Source organism: Macaca nemestrina, chromosome 10 (assembly GCF_043159975.1).
Source record: "Macaca nemestrina isolate mMacNem1 chromosome 10, mMacNem.hap1, whole genome shotgun sequence".
In the NCBI taxonomy this organism is placed as follows: domain Eukaryota; kingdom Metazoa; phylum Chordata; class Mammalia; order Primates; family Cercopithecidae; genus Macaca; species Macaca nemestrina.
In genome coordinates, this window is record NC_092134.1 from 41069754 (window position 1) to 41078180 (window position 8427).

At 40.2% G+C, this 8427-nt stretch overlaps 1 long non-coding RNA gene across 1 annotated transcript; it reads right to left on the minus strand.

Moving 5' to 3' along the window:
• Positions 1-231: 231 nt before the first annotated feature.
• On the minus strand, positions 232-7566 carry LOC105483732 (uncharacterized). The gene is made up of 3 exons (XR_988533.3): positions 7461-7566; positions 1280-1473; positions 232-784 (listed from the first exon to the last, which is right to left on the minus strand). It is a non-coding gene; the product is annotated as an uncharacterized lncRNA (long non-coding RNA).
• Positions 7567-8427: the final 861 nt, after the last annotated feature.

Sequence of the window (8427 nt, forward strand, 5' to 3'; positions counted from 1 at the left end):
TCAGTTGGACAAAGTCCCAAGACTTCTTTACAAGAAGGAATAACAAGGGTGGAGTGCACAGTAGGAGCAAAAAGTTGCTGAGTCACATAGAGACTAATGTTCCCACACTAGGATAGGAAGATCTTGGTGCATAGACAACAGTTTGGCTGCAAGTCTTTTCCATGGTTACTGGGCTGCCTAAACCAAACCACCCCTTCGGGCTTACAATAGTATGATGTTCAGCGACTCAACTCTTAAGACTCTTCCTAGTGACTCATGTCATGCCTTCCCTATAAAGATCATTTCATGAATGTTTGTCTGTGGTTCAGAGATGTAAAAAGCTTAAATAGTATAAGGTAGGGTCTAGGATGAGTGAATTAATTTAAACACATATTTATTGAACATACATTATGCATCAGTCATGTTTTTAATAGAGTTATGGGTCCCTACTCCATTGAGCTTCCAGTCTAGTGGTAACTGGGGAGTGGTGAAGAAGTCAGACATTCAGCAGTTAAGTCAATGAACAAACATGATTGTTTCTGAAGGTAACGTTGACCAAGGAAATAGACCTGGGGGTTATCATTGAAAGTGATGAAGGGAAGGTGGAAGTGAAGCATTCCAGGCAGAGGGAACATCATGTGCAAAAATAGTATGTGCAGATGAGAGTGGCTTCCAGCCTTTTTTTGTCAGCTTCAAAGGCTTCTAGGAGCCATGGCAGAAGCTCTGATATGACCAGAGGGTCCTGCAGTCAGTTGATGTTTCAAATCTAGGGAAACACAAGGGCCCTAGGCAGCATAGTCCTAACCTAAGAAAAAAGAAGGTGATTAAACAGTTTGTGTCTTCTTTTGTCATTTTTGCTATTTTACCTCCCCTTTCAAGTCTCTACCCACTTCTAGAACATTCTCATCTTTAGGGGCAGCTGCAAACAAGTCCCCATGGAAATGCTGAATAAAAGTATTTGAGGAACTTCTGTAAATAACTTTGAGAAATGATACCATAATTTCACTGGTCTTAGAAAAAAGTGCCACACTGTGCAATAATGAGTTTTATTAGAGTACATTAAGCCACTGATTCTCCACTGGGGGTGATTTTGCTCCCCTGTCTCCTTCCACCCAAGCAGACATTGGTAATGTTTGAAGACACCTATGATAGTCACAACTTGGGACATGAGGCATCTAGTGAGTAGAGACCAGAGAGACGCCACTAACCATGTGATAGCACACAGAATAGTCTCCCTACAACAAAGAATTATCTAGTCCTGCATAAAATGTTGAATCAAAGTTCTTGTAGTTCTTCTTACCAGCAGAGATTTAATCTTTCGCATCAGTCTCCGGTGTTGTCAGAGTACAGAATGGATTCCGTTTCTGGAGATTGTTAGTCTTCTGGATCCATTAATGGGGATTGAATCCCGGCTCCTGACTTATCAGAGGTGTGACTAACTATGTGTGAGGCCTTGAGCAAGTTGCTTAGCATTCTGTGTCTCCATTTCCTTATCTGTAAAATGGAGATGATAATAGTCCCTACCTCGTAAAGTTATTTTGAGGAAACTGTGAAGTGATGTATTTGATTATTAACAGGGTCTAGCATACCACGATCACTCAATAAACATTAAATATTATTATCATTTTCTTCTGCCAAGGCTTACTTACTGAGATCATGACTGGCAACCATCAGAAAATTTGGGTGGAGATCATCAACATTAGCATACCCTGTCCCACAAATTCATTTTGGATCCTTCATCAGTTAGTGGCAGCAAGTATTTATGGACTGCCCAAATGTATTTACAAAGAGCCTGTTATGTCGCAAATACTGTCTTAGATGTTTAAGATACAGCAGTGAAAATAACAGAAAAAAAATTGTTCTCAGGGAGCATACATTTGTATGAAAGAAAATAGACAAAAAATAAACAACAGTCAAAATATGTAGTTAGGTGAATGTCATGGAGAGAAATTGGTAGTGTTGGGGGTGTAGTGTAATTTACATAGGATGATGAGGAGAGACCTCAGTAAGAAGGTGACATTTGAGTAAAGACTCAAGTGAAATTAAGGAGTGAACCCAGTGGATATCTGGGGGAAGACGTTAATAGAAGCAATTGGCTGATTTGTGAGCCGATCATAGTTAGGTTATGGGCTATGATTTTGTTGACTAATTGCACATGCTCTTTTCTTTCTTCCCTGGCTCTTTTCTACTCATTTGGTTTAGAAAGCTTCTCTTTTGGAAGCATTCTCTGCTTTTTTTTTTTTTTTTCTTGTCTAGATTAGAAACATTTTTCTGTATCCCCACAACATTCTACTTCCTCTATCAAAATAGTTATCACACTTCATCATATAACTTGTTGAATTTTCTTTCCATGTTATTCTATAAGGACTAAAAAGGCCTTCTTGTGCCCCTGGAAATTATATCATTGATATCCAGCACAGTGCCAGTAACCTGCCAGGCATCCTGCTGGATAGGGAGAAGGATGAAAAATATGGAGTGGACAGACATGGTGGAAGTTTCCCCTTGAGTGCAGCAACCTGACGACCCCAGAGAAAAGCAGTAGACACATTTATCTTTGACTTGAAAATAGAGCTGATGTTTTAAAGCCTCAGTAAAGTATCTTAGCTATTTGCAATTTGCATGTGTCATTGCACCACCGTCTGCTGCAGCTGATTCCTGAAGCATGATTCAAAGTGAATTTGAATTGCCTTTGGTATCTGCTATAAGGCTTATTAGACAGCTTTTGGGGACAGGTCTCAACGTGAGAAAAGAAGTATAGTCCATTGTTGGGCAAGGAAGAGTATTTGAAACTGGCTTGGTTCAGAAACAGTGGCTACCTCTAAAGTGTCCTTGTCAGAGGCATGCTTAGAGTGACCAGCCATGCGGCAAAGACTTGCCTTTCAACAGCACACGTTATCTGGCAGAAGAACCCTTCATTACAAAGAGCAACACCTTCCAGTGGCTTTTTCTAGAACTGTCCAGAGGCTCGGGTTTTCTCATTGAAAGATCAAGATCCTAATCTTTTATTAACACTCTGCCTATGCAATATTTTTTTTCTGTGATTTTTATCATGGAAAGAAAGGAATACATCTTCTCAATATTTGGATCTTTTTCTTAGATTCCGGCCATCTTTTCAAAGCTTAATGATATGGACAGTTTAAACCCCATTGTCATATTTGAATTTTCCACTCTCTGAGAATAGTGACTTAAGAGGCTCAACTCTTACAAGAAAAGTCTCTGAGGAAATTGAGCAGAGATATGAAAAATAAATTGTCATTTGTTTATAATAAAATTCAATTCACTTTAATAAATTTTGTATTAGAAGCTGCCAAATCTAGTCTCAGCTTCCTGTTTCTTCTGCAACCTGGACACAAAAGCATTCCATTCAACCTCCCCTTCCTGTGACTGATTTTTTGCCAGGAACTCCCAGCATGCACTGCCATCTGTTCACCTGTCAGCTGTTTGAACCCACCTTCCTTCCTAAATTAATACGAGAAAGAATCTTCTCTATGTCAGTCCTTTCGGCTACTCCTTTACGCAACAGCTAACTCCAACCTAATTCTAAGTATCAGGATTCATCCATAATTCTCTAAGAAGAAACAGCAGTAACAAAATTGGAAAACCAAACATCTAAATATATGGCCCAATCAGCTGCTTAAAAACAGTGCAACTATCTTAAAGCATATATTGCAAGCAGAATATCTGAATTCAATTAGATTATTTGATATCAGATCTGAACTGAAGGACTCTTTAGAGGTAAATAGTTTTTCTATTCTCTTCTTACTGTTGGGCCATCCAGGCCCAAGGGTTCTTTGCTCAAACGTTTTGGGGAGACAAGTTCTGAGGTTAGTTCAATAGCTGCTCTCTCTCTTTTTTTTTGTTTTCCTTTTCTATTTGGCCTTTGGGTAGAATTACCCACTAAATATATATATATTTTAGATGGAATCTCATTCTGTCCCCAGGCTGGAGTGCAGTGGCGCAATCTCGGCTCACTGCAAGCTCCTCCTCCTGGGTTCATGCCATCCTCCTGCCTCAGCCTCCCGAGTAGTTGGGACTACAGGCACCTACCAGCATGCCCAGCTAATTTTTTTATTTTTTATTTTTAGTAGAGACAGGGTTTCACCGTGTTAGCCAGGATGGTCTCGATCTCCTGACTTCGTGATCCGCCCTCCTTGGCCTCGCAAGTACTGGGATTACAGGTGTGAGCTACCGCACCAGGCAGCCACTTTTTTTTTTTTTTTTTTTTTTTTAATTTCAGGAGCTTCTTATACATATATCTCTTTCATGTTGTGTCTCTGTCAGGTTTTGGTATCAGAATGATGCTGACCTCATAGAATGAGTTAGTGGAGACTTTTATTTTAAGGCCGGGCGTGGTGGCTAACGCCTGTAATCCCAGCACTTTGGGAGGCCAAGGCAGGCAGATCACCTGAAGTCAGGAGTTCAAGACCAGCCTGGCCAATATGGCGAAACCCTATCTCTACTAAAAAATACAAAAATTAGCTGAGCATGGTGGTGGGTGCCTGTAGTCTCAGCTGCTTGGGAGGCTGAGGCAGGAGAATTGCTTGAGCCTGGGAGGCAGGGGTTGCTGTAAGCTGAGATTATGCCATGGCACTCCAGCCTGGGTGACAGAGTGAGACCCTGTCCCACAAAAAAACAACAAAAAAAGAATGAGATCATGTCCTTTGCAGCAACACAGACGGAGTTGGAGGCCATTATCCTAAGTGAATTAACGCAGGAACAGAAAGCCAAATACCACATGTTGTCACTTATAAGTGGGAGCTAAACATTGAGTCCATCTGGATAAAAAGAATGAAGCAATAGCCACTGGGACCTACTTGAGGGTGGGGGGTGGGAGAAGGGTGAGGATCCAAAAAACTGCTTATTGAGTACTATGCTTATTACCTGGGTGATGAAATAAACTGTTCACCAAATCCCTATGATACACAATTATGTACCACTGAACCTAAAATGAAATAAAAAAAAAAAAAGTCTCTGGAAATTAGAGAAGACAAGATTGAAGGAAAAGAAAATGGAGAAAAGATCCAACTCTTTTTGAGTATTTGTCTCTTCTCTAGAGACACTGTGCAAATAAAGATGAGAAAGGAAAGACATGTGGTTGTAGAAACTGGCTGGGAGAAAACCTAAGTGCATTAGTTTCCTAGGGCTGCTATAACAAAGCACATATGGTTCTTGATATAGTTTGGCTGTGTCTCCACCCACCCAAATCTCATCTTGATTTGTAGCTTCCATAATTCCCACATGTTGTGGGAGGGACCCGTGGGAGATAATTGAATCATGGGGGCAGTTTCCCTCATATTATTCTCATGGTAGTGAATAAGTCTCACATGATCTCATGGTTTTAGAAGGGAAAATCCCTTTCACTTGGTTCTGATTCTGTCTTGCTGCCTCCTTGTAAAACGTGCATTTCACCATCTGCCATGATTGTGAGGCCTCCCCAGCCACGTGGAACTGTGAGTCCATTAAATTTCTTTTACTTTATAAATTACCCAGTCTTGGGCATGTCTTTATCAGCAGTGTGAAAACGGATTAATACAATTCCCAACACATTATGGTTCCACTTACAATTTTTCAACTTTATGATGGTGCAAAAGTGATACATTAAGTATCTACATCCGGATAAATCCTTTATAAGTTCAAAATATTGTGACATAACCCCATCATAAGTTGAGGGGCATCTGTGCTACAAACTGGGTGGCTTAAACAACAGAAATGTATTGACTCACAGTTCTGGTGGCTAGAAGTCCAAGAGCAAGGTGTTGGCAGATTTGGTTCCTTCTGAAGCCTGTAAGGGAGAATCTGTTTTATATCTCTTTCCTAGCTCATGGGGATTTTCTGTCAATCTTTGGGATTCTTTGGCTTTAGATGCATCACCCCAATTTCTGCATTGATATCCACATGGCATTCTCCCTGTGTGTGTTTTTCTTCTTCTGTGTGCAAATTTCCTCTTGTAATAAGGACACAGTCCACAGTCCTATTGGATTAGGGCACTCCTTAATGACCCCATGTTAACCTGATCATTGGCAAAGACCCTATTTCAAAGTAAAGTTATATATGCAGGTATTGGGAGTTAGCATGTCAGCATCTTTTAGGGGAAAATAATTCAATGCACAACACTAGGATTGACTGGAGCTGAATAAGGCCATTGTCTTCTTTCTGAATTCAAACTTGAATAATGGAGGAGGTTTCAGGTTGCTTAGTTGTATAGATTGCAGCATGAATGTCTTTCTTTGCTTAGCATTCTCATCAATCCACCAAGGCATACTCTGCTCTCTTCTACATGTCTTACATTGCATTGTTTCTTATATAAATTTTAAAAAATTATTTTTTGCTATCAGTGTAATTTTCTCCCAGAAAATGGCTGCATATGGGATGTGGAAAAGATAAACAAAACAAAACACAATTTTAAGCACAAGAAATTGATCCAAGTCTTATAGTACTTATGAGTGTAGAAAATAGGAGTTGCTTTGGGTCTTCACTGGCTATTTTTCCAGAGTTTCCCTACCCACTGTCGTGCACACATCCACAAGATGCTAAAGCACTCGCATGCACATGCAGAAACTCATACATATACCGAAAAGTGGAGTTTTCCAACAGAAGTTCTTACGTTGACTCTAGACAAGACTACCTGAGCATTGGCTTTAATTCCTCTTCGATGGCAGTAACTCCCTTCATATTTCATTTGTTTTTAATTTAAAAAGTGATTATTATCTCCTACTGGCAGATGACTGTCTATTAAATGCCCAACCATCTGTATGCCAACAGTAGAGCAAGAACAAGATAAACTGCTACTGGTTTCCCCAAAAGAAAATCTACTTTATCTCAAACAGCTGAATTGCCAGGTGGAGTTGAGTAAACTGGGGCGTTGCAACACAGTTGAGGCACAAAGTTCACCACCAACGTAAAACAGCCAACTCAGTTCTGCTTTTTAATGTCTTCTAAACTGACGGAACTGAGCAATATAAACAAGAGTGAAGCAATAGCCTCAGGGGTTGTCATTAGACAACTAATGAGTGAATAGCTATTTTATCATGTTTATGTGAAGAATACAATTTTATCTACTTGCCCCCCATTTTTACTGGGAAATAAAGGCCAAGAAGAGAAAAACTATGTGGAAATTATTAGAGAAGTACTGTTTATTTCCTGCTAGGTCAAATGATTCATAGGCTTACAAAGTTAGAAAGACCTTTCAGAGAGCAACTAATTCCAACTCCTTGCTTCCTTAGGTAAGGACACAGGGACTTGGGTAAATTAAATGGCATGAAGCTGGTTTAATGCAAAGTTTAGAGAATTTTGGATTTAAGTCTTTTTGTATAATGGAGAGAAAAATACATAGGTTATATGTGTTTATGAGGATTAAATGAGAGAACACAGAGTTCCCAGCGTGTCACTTTGTGAGTTACCTTCCCTGCTTTGACCAGGGTCACCTAGCTAATTAGTTACAGAGAAGAGATTATCTATCATTTCTTAGTTCACTGTCTTACCTCTGCCCAATGTTATCTTGGTGTATGTTGGACAGGATTCCTGAAATCCCCAGATGAATGAACTTCATGGTTAAACTAAAAACATCTTTTCAGTTTGTTGTTTCCAACGGCCCCACCAACAACTTTTACCAGAGCTGCTAATGATTAACCGAAGGGAGTGACTGTATGGAAACTTTGTTCAGGCCTCCCCAGAGTGTACCTTGCCAGAAGTGGCGTGAGAGGCAGCCAGATTCAGAGAGAGAAGGAAAAGCCAGAAGCCTGCAAAAACACACATGTGCAATTGAACATCTTGGCTCTTGGACACTCAGAGCTACAAGACATCGAAGTGCTTTCTTCATTTGTGTATTTACAGATTCAGGACTTCATCAGGATCCAAACTCAGAGCAGTAGACCAGTGCCCTGGCATCTACTTGCTTAATAAATTCGTTACTGACTTTCTGTAGCCTTACCCAATCACAATCTCTATTTTAACAGTGACCTTAGTAGGGGGTCTCACAAAGTGGATATCGGAGGAGAATGGAGAGAAATGGAGTGGGGAGTCGTGGTGTTTGAGCATAAAGCATTGTATTGTTGATGATCTGGTGCTTCGCATCTCTTCATAAAGGAGGAAGGTCAAAGAATACTTAAATTAGATATGAAAATAGAAGGAAAAACTAGCAACCCCTAACTTCTCTCTAAAACACTAGTGATGAAGAAATTATTTGCTATGTGCCAGTCATAGGCAGCTAGCGAGGGCTGCTTTTGTAGCTCTTTCACTGTTATTTTCCATGCATGAGTTTGGATTAGGCAAAGCTGCCGGGTCGTTGGAAGCTGTCTCTTTCCCAGGAAGGATTAGAAGTCTGTCCCATAATTTTGTCAAAAATTGTTCTCACCTAGTTTCAGAATAAGAGGTCAAAATGCACTAGGGCAACATGAGTTGTTAGCCTTCCAAGCCATCAAATATTCAGAGGCTGCCATAGCCACCAAC